Source organism: Chlamydotis macqueenii, chromosome 1 (genome assembly GCF_036417535.1).
Source record: "Chlamydotis macqueenii isolate bChlMac1 chromosome 1, bChlMac1.mat, whole genome shotgun sequence".
NCBI lineage: Eukaryota > Metazoa > Chordata > Aves > Otidiformes > Otididae > Chlamydotis > Chlamydotis macqueenii.
In genome coordinates, this window is record NC_141556.1 from 21,383,492 (window position 1) to 21,398,546 (window position 15,055).

The following is a 15,055-nucleotide window of genomic DNA, read 5'->3' on the forward strand; positions in this document are numbered from 1 at the left end:
AATACACCACAAAGATAGAAAATACATTTTTATTTTCAGTACACAGTTCATTTAAGGGGCTTCATGAAAGCAAATCAGACACTTGTACAATGAAAAACAAGAACCTGAGGAATGATCATGAAGGCTTTTAGCCTGTTCCTTTCCACTCTGTATCCTCCCATAACAATCTATAACACAGGGGCAAGGTATTTTCAAATAACACAGCAAATGTGTTTATAAATAGTTTGATTAAACTAAGTTAGATTACTTTTTTTTCTGGTTTGGTTTGGAGTATTTGCAAGAATTTCTAAGCCTTCACTACTCCATATTTTGCTACTGGCAATATAGAAAAGTTAAAGAGAATTAAGGTCCTCTCTTTCCCACCTTGTATCATGTTTTATGTGATGTTTTACACAGAAGAGGAAACTTTAATATATTAAATATCTGTACTTACTTCCTACAGGATCATAAAAAGCTTCATACTTGAAATTTAACACTGGTAAATATGTTTTATAATCTCTGAAACGCATCTAAGAAAAAAAAATGTTTTAATTAAAATTGCTATTTATTGGCCTTTTGACAGACAAAACTGTCACTCTAAAAAGAGATTAACAATAGGAATTATGGGAGGTTGCAGAGCTCTCAGCAATTTTGTTATCTTGGCTCAATCTTCACTGAATTAATTTATAAAGATGAACTTTTAAGATGCCTATTTAAAGTGCACAATTCTGCACAGCTCTTCCCAGCCTAACGGTGAATTTTGTGCTACACCCGGTTACAATTATATCTGTTGCAATTACCACAGCTTGGAACTAGGAAATACAACCCTTTGTGCTAGCTATGGCAAAATGAACATGACTGTTCAACATAAAGTAAAACTCACAAGGTACGAAGGAAGTTTGTGCTTTATGCATGAAAACTATCTCTCATAGATCTAATATATTATGTGTATGTAGATTTTACATTTCTCCTCAAAGATAAGTTGCTGAGGCGGAATCCACAACCGAAGCTTCAGCCAAATCCAAATATGTTTTTTTAAAATCCTTTTTTTTTTTCCACAGAATTATTTCACTATGTGATGAGAATGAATGTTACACATTCTGTTAAAAACAAAACAAAACAAAAACCTCTGCCCTAATACACAAGAACGATAGTGTTTTCCAAATAATTCTAAACGAATACATTGCTAAGGCTCAGTAGTTTGAAATAATATGACCTAAGAGTTCAAACATTTGCTCTAATCTAGCAATAAAAGGAAAATTCATACATTTATGATTTTGCAATTCATGGTGTGCTCCCACATTGTTTTTGTATTTTATGTGTATACTCTGCTAATCCATCTGTCCCTCCATAGCTGTAGTCTGGCACCAGTAGAATTATCTCTGAAAAGAATGTAAATTCCATAACACAGCTGCAAGCACAAAGACACATGACTACTGTCAGACAAAATGACAAATGTTCACATTTTATGGCTCTAATTTCTGCATAAGTAATTCTTACCTTTCATTTTTGTGGCCTGAAGAATGGCAGTGATTGTTTATCATTGCAAACCAGCATGATTTGGGTATCTGAGGTGGAAGGAAATAATGAAGTTGCATGCCCTTCCTTTAAATGCAAGCACGTTGACACACACAATTTTTTTTTTTGCTTTGTAACAGAGATTGGCTGTGTTAATTTAGTCATGTGAAACTTTCCTTTCCATGAGGAGGGCTGACAGGAACATCAATAAAAACAACTGTAAGGCTTAATCTTTTTTTTTTTAAAAAAAAAAATCTTATACATTGAAAGCAAAGTTTCAAAATATTTACTGCTAGAGAAAAATTAAAATCTCACTAATTAGAATTCCTGACAGGGTAGGAGGAGGTATAACCAACTGCTGTTTCTCACTGAAAGAGTTAGTCTTTCCATGGGCTGATTGAAAAATTTTAGATGCTCCTACGAAAGCTTTTAATCTTATATATGCATCTTTAACCTGAGCACAGCAGACTCTACAGCATATTTGTTAGGAAACTGTTTCAGAAGAAGGTGAACTCCAGGTCCCTGTCCATATTCTAAATCAGTCAGAGGAAGATGCTGAACTTAGCCTCCAGCACTTAGGTAAGTATTTTTATACTAAGGTCTGAGATAAGAGCATGACTAACACTTACAGTTGTGCCCATAACTGTGTCTCTCATGCCTGCAAAACAAGGGGAAGGGAAATCAAGCCACCTTAAAACAGGTGTTTAAGGACTTGATTCAACTGCCTAAAGACAGATATCTATTGGCATTAGAGATGTCGTGTGATATCTGAAACAGCCAGGTGGGGCTGGCCAGTATGATGCAGGACATGTGGCAGGTCCATGCCATAATGGACAGGCATTTGTAGAACAGAAAGGATATCCTAGGGCAAATTAAATGGCACTAGATGCCCCTCTTTAGGCAACTGACTCATGCTAGGCTGATAGCCTGAAGCCCATCCAAGACAATGCAAGCCACCTAACCGAGTTCTTCATGAGTAATTAAGTGGTTACATTAGCTAAAATTTTAGTTAGACCAGGAGTATATGTTTAAAGAAAATCTTTCCGTTATTGCCATTTACTGGTTGTAAGGCAGAGCTGGTTGTAAGACTTCAAGAGTGCTACCTAGATTCCATGTGGAGGAAACGAAGATAAATGACACACTCAGGAGTGAACCTCATGTAGCCCAATCGCTAATGACCACACAGTGTGCGGAGCCAGAGTAAAGCTAAGCCTAAATAAGAAATCCTGAAACACATAGGGATGTTGGGACCTCAGCATCACCTGTTTCATTCTACGGATATGCTTTGAGTTTTACTATTTGCTAAAATAGATATAACCTACCTATAGGCTGTTCCCAGTGACTTTATATAGAAAGTAATATACCTCCTGCATGCTAGCCTGACCAGTTTAATTGTTTCTTTCAAAGAGATGTAAGGACTTCCAGGAAAGGAGAGATTCTCTTCTTCTGAAGCTGCCCTCTCTGCTGTCAGTACTGAAGAGCTGAGTGGAACAGGCTCTTATCCACAAAGTGCCAAAGATGAGAATTCAGATGCTACCACAGCTCATATACTGGATTGTATACCTATTCATCTACTAAACACTCTTAGAAAGAGACTGTCCATTTCCTCTACTGAAGGTCCCCAAGGTCTACAAATTATCCAGGCTTCTAAGGATGAGCAATCTGACTGCAGTCTGGCCATAGTTTCTCATTTCCACTTCTCCAACGGGTCCCATAACCTGTTAGTAGATGAAAAGAGGTCTTTAAATAGCTTTAACAAAACCATTAAGAAAGCTTCAAAAGGAATGAAAACTGTTTTGACTTAGAATATACCATAGGGATAAAGAAACTGTGAAGACTCTATAATCTGCTTCTCTTCCATACTCAGTGTGTGCCCTAATTAAGGACATTTTTAAAAAGGTAGGCAGCAGGTAAATATAACATTTTTTTCAAGGTAATTAAGCAGATATCAATCAATGTTGTACTTCAAGCTGTATCATTGCCAAGGTATATGGCAATAGAAGCTATCTTCCTGCAACAGAGTGCTTCTGAGCATGTGTGGGCACCTGAATTTAAGTATTTAGGAAATTTGTTGGGAAGTCTTAGACAGTTAGACAAACCTGAAATCAAGTCAATCAGTACTGTTGTCTGATACTTTGTGGATTACAAGCTTCTGTGGGTCTTAAGAGGAGTAGATCTGGCCTAGGAGATAACTGCCATGAAGTTTTCTGAGTAGACCTTGCTAATGTTTGCTAGAAACATTTATTGTGGAGAAATTTCACATTTGATAGAATTTTGTGTATTTTTTTTCAGTTTTTCTAAAAAGCCACAAGCATAAATGCATGTCACACACACACACACACACACACACACACACACACACAAACTTTAAGAACTAAAGAAGTAAGTGTAGCTTATGGGCATGCTGAGAAATGCTTTCAGTACATCTTAGTCTTGAACTATATCATGGTCGATGAAAGCCTGACAGTGTCTCTACACAGGGCACTGGATCAAATCTCAGCCTGTTTTAAGCAAATATGTATACTGGTGCATATAGAAAAATATTGCAGTTAGACACAGATTCAGCAGAGGTCCGGAATAATGAAGTGATTTTGTCTGTAACCTTTGAACTCAAGTATCTGAAGCACAAAGGATAATTTCATTGACATGTGTAATTGCTCTCTATACCTATCCTAATGTCTCTTTTATCTCAGACTCCAGTGCCAGGCTGTTCTTTTGCTTCTCTGCTGTGGGAGAGGCTCAAATGGCAGGCTATGACTCATGTTCCATTAAGCTCTGAATGGAGCCGCAGCTACTTGGAAATGTTTACAGCTGCTGTTTGATCCAACCCCAAAACATGCATTTGTGCTACATGGCATTTGTTCATCAAATTAAATGCTCTTATGAAAAAAAATCATTATTGTATTACGAACAGCATATGTTTCCAATTATTTTAAAACACAGATGTTACTGTTACGAATATATGTATAAGTTTTAATGACATATTAAAGTAATGAGAAATTGCATATAATTCAGAAATTCGTTGGGGTTTTTTTGGCATCCAACAGTTCATTAGAACATTTTTCAAGGGTCTGGACACAAGATTTACTAAAAAGTTGCATGAATGTATTGCAATATAAATACAAAGTTTAATGTTTGACACTTTCTTTTTTTTATGCTCCACAGATCTTGCTTTCCCAATGCATATTATTCATTAATTTTGAATAAACTGTTCTATATTTTCTTCCTTATAAACTGAAGGAATTAGATTTTCCAGACTGCTAATACTTCTAATTTCTGTCCAGGCACCTCCAAGTGGTTTTATAATCCTTCGTCTATTAAGACAAAATAAAACTTAGGAGATAATAGGCCAATATATGCAAATCAAACTGAAGTAAGCAATCCTCACTAATGATTAGAGATGAAATTATGTGAGGGTTTTTTAACTAAATGTTTTAAAACATGTGTTGAGTATGGCACCCCTGATTTTCTCTCCACGTGAAGTAGAATCCATTCAAATGTTTATTACCCACTTCTGCTTGCTTTGTTTTGGAATGAGGTGTCAGAACCTCGGTATGACTCTCTGGACATATGTAAGCAGCTGAGATAGATAGATAAATGGTGCAAACATCTCTAAAACCTTGCTGAGAACATGTCCAGTCTGGAAATCCACAAGGTAAAGAGACAAGAGATGCTCTCCTTCAAAGGCCTTGCACAGCTGTCAAAAAAAGGATCCCAGAGCAAAACAGGTTTCATTAATCTTTTGAGGATGGATTAAACTGACGTAAATCAGATCAACCTTTGGCTGCTGCAAGCTCTGCTGAAGCTGCATCTGATTATTTTTTCAGCACCTTTTAAATTCATATTTCTTCTTTATGTTTATCTATGTGTGTATTTTGCATCCACATCCACTGGTGGTGGCAGCAGGAGAGACCTGGGGCTGCCCTGTGCCAGACACAGCTGGTTCCAGCCTGCTCCAGCCGGTTCCACAACGGACATACTGCAGAACACAGCTGAGCCTGGCAGCCACGGTGACGGCACGTGTGGGAAAGTTTGTTTAAGAAATGGTAAAAAACACCGCACAGCGGTTGTGAGAGAGAGGAGTGAGGAAAAAAATGCGAGAAACAGCCCTGCAGATGTCAAGGTGAGAGAAGGAAGGGGAGGAGTGGCTTTGAACCTGGGAAGAAGGGTGGGGGAGGTGTTTTTGTCTTTGTCTTTGTTTCTCACTATCCAAATCTATTTTAATTGACAATAAATTAAATTAATTTTCCCCAAGTTGAGTCTGCTTTGCTCATGATTAGCCTGTAAGTGATCTTCTGGTGTTTATCTCGACCCATGAACTTTTTCATTGTGTTTTCTCCCCCTGTCCTGTTGAGGAGGGGGAGTGAGAGAGTGGCTGGGTGGGCCAGCTGGCCAAGGTCAACCCACCACAGAGTACATCAAACCATGAATATTCAAGTTAAAGTCCGAGATCTTGCAAATTTCTTCCCAATATTTCTAACATAATTCAGCTTCTCAGTTAGAAGGTAAACATGACTTAGTTATGACGAAATAATGTTAAGGGTGGATTACAGCAAACCTTATAGGAACTACAGACACTGGCAGTCATTGTGCTCAGTGATGGTCTGCATAATCCTGACAGGTAAAGATATGATGAGGGTGAGGACAAATCATAAAAGCTCAGGGGGAAGTCTCTCTGTTAAACTTGCTAGAACTCTCTTCTACTCTTTGATATCTACAACTAGTTGAGACCCATTCTTTGCTTTTAGAGAAGAAAGGGAAATGAAGATAAATTTAAAAGGAAAACAAGGTGCTAAATGTTTTGTGAGGCTAGCAATGTTACATCACAAAAACATGTATCCCAGTGCTGCTCTACCAGTCAGTAAATCCCTCATTCCATTACATGTCGTTATAAATGCTAACAAACTCTCAGCATTTCAAGAATGTAAATTTAAACACTGTAGTTCCTATTTATATCTAATAGCAACCAAAGAAAACTACATGAGTGTAAATAAACAAGTCTCACTCTCCTTCCCTTCAGGTAAGATAGTTTACTACCTATTTTCTAACGACCCACATCTACCATATTTAAGAAGAGTGAGAGTAGTGTACTCACAAAATGGTAGCACTACACTATAAAAATGTACATTAGAACTGCTTTATGAGAGGCAAAAGCTTGCCTTTCTCTTAGCTATACTCTGGCATTTATTCAGAGAATGAAAGATTTGATGGAAATACACTTAATAAATATAGAGCAAACTTTGATTCATTTTTCTAGCAAAGAGTTGACCATAATCTTGTATATTTTACAATCCTCTTGAAATTTTTTCCTTCATTTTCAAACAACGTGTATATTTCTATATGTTTATAACATATATGCTGGACCGTAGTACAATGAGCTGCACTAAACTGCTAGTCCTGAAGAGTGCCTATTCCACTATTGATTAGTGTCTTGAAGCAGCCTTATAAATCGCTGAATACAGACAAGAAAGCAAATTGCACTTTAGCTTGCACAAACACAGCTCAATGATTCTAAATCAGTGTTGAAATAATTTGCCTTGCTCATGATGTATATGTTCTGAGAATGTCTCTTAGTCTCACTGGTTTGAAAGAGAATGTATTAAAATAGTGTTATAAATATATCTGTTCATTCTAACAAACAGAAGTAACCTCAATTTATTGACTGCTGTATCTGATTTTATGCAAAAAAAAAAAAAAAAAGAAATGTAGATAAAATCTATGAACAATCCAGATTGCAGTACTTGGAACTACAGTTGATTACAATTTGTGGTGTTAATGTGTTTTTCTGCTGGATCTAGGAGTTCTGCAAGCCAGCCTGCCTTGCCTGTGTCTCAACAGCCAGGGTAAGCATCTGCTCAGGTTATAGGAGCTATGAGTGCAAGTTCTCTCAGGACAAGCTGGGCTAAGAACATCACTCTATCTGGCGGACTGGAATGGTTTTGGAGGAAGGCAAGGGAGCTGTGGTAGTGATACAGTCATCATCATCTTAAAAGTTCACAGAAGAACTTGAGAACTATCAGATGAAGCTTTTCAAACACCTCCTTTTCATCTCGTAAAATGTACGTATCCATAACACAGATATCTCCAAGTAAACTAGTTGTCTAAAGTCCTTTCATACCAACTGTCACTTTTAGGATGCAACTCATCTTGTCTCAGGACATACTTAAAATAGTCAGGTCAGGCCTCACAAGTCTCTCTTTCTCCCCATTGACTGTGCAAAGAGCTTAAAATCACCAACTTGGATATTGTCCTCAAGCATAGGAATTAGCTCTTAACTGAAACACCAAATACATTAAGCTATCCCACAGGGCATTCCGCTTATCCCATGAAGACATGCATCTCCTGTACACCCCGTGCCAAATCTCCCAGCATCGTGTAGAGTATCTCAGCCTTCTCCATGTCCCAGGTAACCAGGTCTCCCATTTCCTTCCAGAGATGGACCACATTCTCCCTGATCTTCTTTTTATCTCTGGTGTACATATCTGAGTGCTGTAGGATTTCAATGATTGTAGTTTCCATCTGTATCCTAAGTTGTTGGACATACTGATATGCAGCTAGGTATGATAACATGCTAGAATACTGCAAGCTATTATTTTTTTTCTAAAATGACTTTCAAATGCTCCAATTTTGAGAATTTTTTAAGGTCAACAGAAATAATAAAGGAGATAAGCAATACATTTATTTATGCAATTAACTGGATAAGGCTGTTGCCATTATAGCAAATCAGCATTGCAAATCCCGGTTTTCACCAGGTCAGCAAATTGATCTCAGCTTGGATCTTTTAACTACTGTTGATGGGATGCTTTAACATTATTCAGCTAAATACCAGGGTCATCCTGAACTCAAATCATGTGGTTATTTTCAAAGTACAAGCTGTTTCAAGGGAAGCCTAGCCTGTTTATTTACTGATGCATGTCCAGATGCGCTTTTCAGACTTTAAAGAACTGAATCCGAAGCAATTCAGATAAGTTCTACATGTATAATTTATCTTATTCTTACACATTTTTAAGAGGAGAAGGGACTTTATATATTAGCATTTTGCTAATGCAATAAAAAACATTTCTAACTGGGACTTGTGTCATAAGTGTTTTGGTCACTGGGCTTCTTATGCTTGCACAATAGGTGTTTCATTATTTAAAGGTATGCCAGATTGTCAAAACTCATTGAGGAGGTCAGAAAATCTGGATGCCTGCTGATTTGTGAGTGCCATCAGTAATTTTCTTTCCCAGCTACTGCTGGCTTTGGAGCAAGTCTGACATTTTCAATACAGATGAAAATGCTCCAGATATCCACTGCTCCTCTGTTGTGAGATGACACAAGATTTCAAGATGGTTTATTTCTTTTGTGAGCTCATATGCTGAACATGTAAACATTGGTTCATCCAAATTTGCAACGTGAGACAGGCCCTAAGGCTCCACATATAGTTTCAAGCACTCCCTTGTTAATGCAGCATGCAAGGCTAAGCTTCGAGGCAAGGCTGGGGAGCCAAAGTCTGATTAGTTTCACCTAGTATTATGCAATGTCTGTATGAAACTGTAAGCCACTGTTCAAGCAGGAAGAGATTGGCTGTCTGAGAAGGTAGCATGTGTCATACCATCCCGCTGAAAGCTTCCCGGGAATGCACAGAGCGGTGCACAGTCCTGGCCACTTGTTCAGGAAGAATTAATGCAGCAGGTACCAAAATAAACAGCTAGCATGAAGAAGGGAATGATAAACATTTATTCTGAAAGGAGTATATAAGAGCCTGTTTTCTCTCATCTAAGAAAATGAAAGCTGAAAGTAATGTGAGTGCTGCCTATAAATACACCAAGAAGGTAAATACCAGGGAGGGACAAGAGTCACTTAAGCTTAAATACTAAGTTGGCACAAAACCAGAGCACAAAAACCATAAGTAAATTTAGGCTACAAATTAGAGAGTTCTAACTATTAAAGCAGGGATTTTCTGAACAGCCTTTTGACAGGAGCGTTAGCACCTTTTCAGGTAGAACCTGATAAGCCTATAGTGCCTGATAAATTCATGATATACCTGGGTAGGGATTAACTAATAAAAAATTTCACCACCAGCTCTTTTTCTGACCACACCACAGTATCCTTTTCTGCTACAGATTTACTCAGGTTATGAATAACCTCAGGAAGTCCAACCTCCGGTAGGGTCTTGAAGACCCTTAAGGATGGAGTTACTCTCTCTGAGTAACTTCCAATGTTTGATTGTCCTCATGGGAAAAAAAAAAAAGTTTCTTTTTACATCCATCTGAATCTTTTGCTTCAATTTATACCCTTTTTGTGTCATTCTCTTACTATACACTGCTGGATAGCCTTCCTTATACACCTTCTTAATAGCCTTCCCGTAGGTACTGGGTGCTGCAGTTCAGTTCCCCTAAAGTCACATTTTCTCCAGGCTGGACAACCCCTCTCCCTCAGCCTTTTCTCACAGGGCAAGTGCTCCAGTCCTGAGCCATCATGGTGGCCATCTGCTGAACTCACTCCAAATACTGATTGCTGTCTTTTACTGAGGGCACTAAAACTTGGTACAGTACTCTAGATGTGGCCTAATGAGAGCCAAATAGAGGGGATAATCCTTTCCTTCAATATACTGGTTTTGACCTTCTTCATGCAGCCCAAGAGGCTTTTGTGCCTCTTTTATTCCAGAGCACTGCTGGCTCATGCTCAATTTACTGTCCAGCAGACCCCAAAGTCCCTTTCCATAGAGCTGCTCCCCAGCTGTAAGTCACCAACCTGTGTCATTGCAAGGGGTTTTTCCTTCCCGCATGCAGGAATTTGCATCTATCTTCTGTTAATTTCATAAGATTCCTGTTAGTCCATTTCTTCAGCTTATGTAGGTCCCTCTGGAGGGTGGCCTTGCCTTTGAGCATCTTGACTAGTCCTCCACAGTTTGGTGTCATCTACAGACGTGATAGGAGCACGATCTGATGCCTCCTCCAGGTCACTGATACAGACTATCACAAGACAGGTCCCAGCACAGACTGTTGTGATACTCCACTCATTACCAGCCTCCAGGTAGACAATGACCCATTAACTACTGTCCTCTGAGCCCAGTCATGGAATCACTTTTTTACCCATATGGTTGTCCACCCATTCACACTGTAACATCCTAACTTGATATAACATCCTGACTTGATTTTTCATTCTGCTTTCCTAGTTTCATTCCAATTCTCTTGTTCAACACCGGCTATTTGTAATTTCTTGAGATTTGTAGGGAAACATTTGAAAGAATTATGGGTCTAGGGATCAAAGCTAGTTTCAATTCCAGAGCTGAAAATTAGTTTCTTTAGTGGGAAAAAAATGAAAAGGCAACCTTACCAATAAGGTAATTTGTTTGAGTAGGGGAGCGTCCCAAGGTATGAGTTTCTCTCATCTCATGCTAGGTGTTTAAGAAGCAGCCAGTCATCCTGAACTCCCATGATAGTCAATGGAGAGAAATAGGTTTCACTAGAGGGTGATACGTTTGATCTGTTTTAGACTTAGGAGGAAATGAATCATTCACTGGACACCCTTATTTCTCTCTATGGACCATAGAAAGAGTTCTTTAGATGCCAGAATTAGGACAGATTAATCTACTTCTCCATTACCTGTGTCACCCAGGAGTTCCTGATAGATGGTCCCAATATTCTATCCCTCATTTATGATCTGTAAGTGCACATAATGTGTATAAAGGGCCCAAGCCATGGTAGAGAGCCATCATTTAATCATGATAAATAGAATATTAAAAGTTTGAAATTATATAAACTGTTCGTAGCAGCAAAGATGCATTTTCAACTTTTGAAGAGAAAAATCTGGGCTGAAGGAGTAGGAATATAAATAAAGTGAACATTGTTCATAATTGCTCTTTTTTTCAGCTGCGTGTTAGAATGATAAGTTGCCACACACTTTTTTATCCCCATTGCATATGGTATAACTTGTTCATGTATGTTCAGCTGAAGTTTCCATAGAGTAACTCATTAAGCTACTCTGTTTCATTATTACTCTCATTGGTGTTAGTAATTTTTAAATCAAAATTAATGGTTGCCTTTCCTGAGGGCTCCTAGATGATGCTGGTTTAGATTAATTGTTTATTTTTTTAAAGAGGATTTACCAATTAAAAAAAAAATGCAGTAGAAAATAAGTTGCTGACTTCATGAAAATATTCTGCAAAGTTTATGTAGGCAGGAGAGTGTTATCAATATTATTGTCATCTAAAGATCAGTATAATCTATACATTGATTTCTGAACTCACAAACTTCTTGGACTATTCCAAAGTGCTAAGTTTTGTATTTACATCTTTGACTTTGCTTAAAACCCCATTCAGAGTTCCCTATTGACTGTTTATCTCAGGAGATTATTTTCACAGAAGTTCTTCAGTGTGTTTTATTTATATCTTTTTTTTTTATTTGGGTTTCATCCAGAAATAAAGCTATTGTTACCTTACAGAATTAAGCCTATTGCCTTCTCATGGAGAAAAGAAGCTGCAAAAATACAACTTCTGTATAAACAGATCAATTCTTCCAGCCTAGAGAGGTATACTAGCAAAACATTAGTAGACCAAGCATAATGTCTATATGCATACTCTTGGGTTGGATTTTAATGTGTTGTATCATATAGAGCTTTTGATAATAAATTTGAGTAGAAGCATGTTGCACAACTGTCTAACAGGGTGGAAACTGGGAATGAAAGACCTGCTAGCACAAAGAAGTTCCCAGACACTGGCAGCAATTACAGGGAGCACATCTGAGGCATGCCTTGCAAAGAGAAAGTTGTTAATCTCTCTTTATCATTGGTGCCCCAGAATAACCAACAGTAGAAATGTTCACACTCTGATTCCTCTCCTCATATGCAAAGCTCAATATATAACAGAAAAAAAAATGACACAGCTCTAATTTTTAATATTTTCTAGATTTTTTCTTGCTACTGAGCTGGCATGGCCTAACCTGGACATTCATTTTTTCCTGACTATGAGCAAAAAAGAAGGACATGGACCACTTGGAGAAGGTCCAGAGGAGGGCCACAAAGATGATAAAAGGGCTGGAGCACCTCTCTTATGAGGACAGGCTGAGAGAGTTGGGGCTGTTCAGCCTGGAAAAGAGGAGGCTCCGGGGAGACCTGATAGCGGTCTTCCAGTACCTCAAGGGGGTCTACAAGAAAGATGGGGAAAGGCTGTTTAGTAGGGCCTGTTGCAATAGGACAAGAGGTAATGGTTTTAAAATAGAGGGGGTAGATTTAGATTAGATATTAGGAAAAAATTTTTTACAATGAGGGTTGTGGAACACTGGAACAAGTTGCCCAGAGAGGTGGTGGAAGCCCCATTGCTGGAAACGTTCAAGGCCAGGTTGGATGAGGCTCTGAGCCACCTGATCTAGTTGGAGATGTCCCTGCTTCTTGCCGGGGGGGTTGGACTAGATGACCTTTGAAAGTCCCTTCCAACCCTAACCATTCTGTGATTCTGTGATTCTATGATTCTAAAATTCTAAAATGCTCTAGCTGTAACATCAAACATACAGTGGGATAGAGATTCTATTACCATTACAGATTATACCACACGAAACCTTGAGGGGGCCATATGTACTTCCTACTAACTCTTTCTAATATCTCACAGTAATGCCATCTGAGTTACCATCTGAGTTACTGTTCCTTTAATGAAAAAGTTTGTGCATACAGTGAAGTTATACTCTAAAAGTAGTTTTGGAAGCCAAAACTACCTCCTGAAGTATCGTGCTTATTATCTTGCTGGTTCAGTCAGAATAAAACACCATAAATCTCCAGCATTTTTATTTAAAAAAAAAAACCGTTATGAAACATAGGAAAAACTTTACTACAGAAAGTATGGCTAAACTTGATTATTTCATTGCTAATCACTGACAAGAATTTCATTTTGCAGATTACCAGTGAAGATCGTAAGCAGAATAAAAATTTGCATTCAGGTCTTTTTCTAGTACTCATGCCCTCATTATGGCTAAATATTGGAAGCTCTTTCCTATCCTTTCATGGAAATAAACATACCAAACTCTATTCCTTATTTTGTAGCTTGATTATTCTGTCATTGATATATACAATCTTACCACGCACACAGCCATCCGTAAAAGTAGCTATCAAAAACATTCTTCAAGCTCTCATCTTAGAGTGCACGTCTATTGCCAATTCTCCACATCTTCTCTGCTGCATTGAAGAAGAGATACTTCTTTCTGCTCTTAAATCTCTTTGCAATGTCTCCTGTCCTTGCTACCATTCATTCATTTTTTGGGAGCCTGCAATTATCTCAGTTTGCTTGTCTTGTTTGTAGACTTTCGAGCTTTTTCCTGTGTTCCCTGCAAGTCTCCATGAATATTCCTCTTTTTTTTTTTCCCTCTTAAAAGCTCTCTACAACTATAACACATATAAAATAACCTCCCAATATGCCAAGGACAACACTGGATCACTGTTTACTCTGGATCTCTGTTAACCTGTATTTGCCTTTCTTTTTCTGTTTTAGGCAATAGGTTGTAAAGGTAAGGACCCTGAACGAGCTGTAGAGACCATCTATCTGTTCTGTGTTTCTGCACTGACAAGCATCACAGACTCATATTGTGCCTAGAGCCCTGAAAGATGTCATGGTCATAAAAATTATAGCCAGTGACAGTATTAAGAATTAAATGCAAACGAGTCTCTGTTTAAGTAACACTAAACATTCTATAATTCTATGATTCTAAACCTAAAGACAAACAAATTATGGTAAGTGATAGAAAAATAGACCCTAATCTGTCTCTTCTGATTTTGTTTGCCTACACATCAAGGCAATTTTGCCTGCCTAGCAAAATTTTGCCTATATCAGGCAAAATGCCTGTACAATAAATTATCTCCATAGAATAGAAAGGATTGTGAGAGTTATTTGTTTTGCTTTCTTTGCAAACCTGAATTTCTATGTTTTTGAAAGAATAAAGGGGAAAACTCCAGAGCTTTGTCAAGGTAGAAAGCAATAAGAATTAGCAGGGAAATCAATGGAGAATAAGAACAATTTCTGTTACTGAGTGCATAGAGGTGTGTCTAATTGCCCAGACAGCAGGATGGAAGTGTTTCCCTTCTATACATGTTAGAGATTAAACACTGTAATATTTATAGCAGTCTTTTTTTTTTACATTCCAGACTGTAGGCTTCCAGAAGTAGTCTTTCAACAAGGAATATTATTAAACCTTTAATTCTTTTTTCCCTGCAACTATAATATTCTTCCCACAGAGGGAAATTATCTTCTCTGATACAGTGTGGCTAATCATTAGTTACCTTCCTTTTCAAAGCTTCAGACTCATTATAAAAATGTGAGTAGCTAGCACTTAGACTTCTAACTGAAAGCCACTTAAAGCCATTAGATCTATGAACCCTGGACTCCTGTGCACTCTTACCGTCATTAAGGTATAAAGAAACTGTCTTATAGTGTTGGTAAGCATATCCACAAAGCTTCTTTGTGCCATACAGCACCCATTTTATAAATAATTACATGTTATATGAGACAGAGAACATGAAATACTTGTAGAGAACAGAGCATCCAATATTTGCAAATTCTAAAAAAGCAAGTGGTAAAATTTTGCCCAGC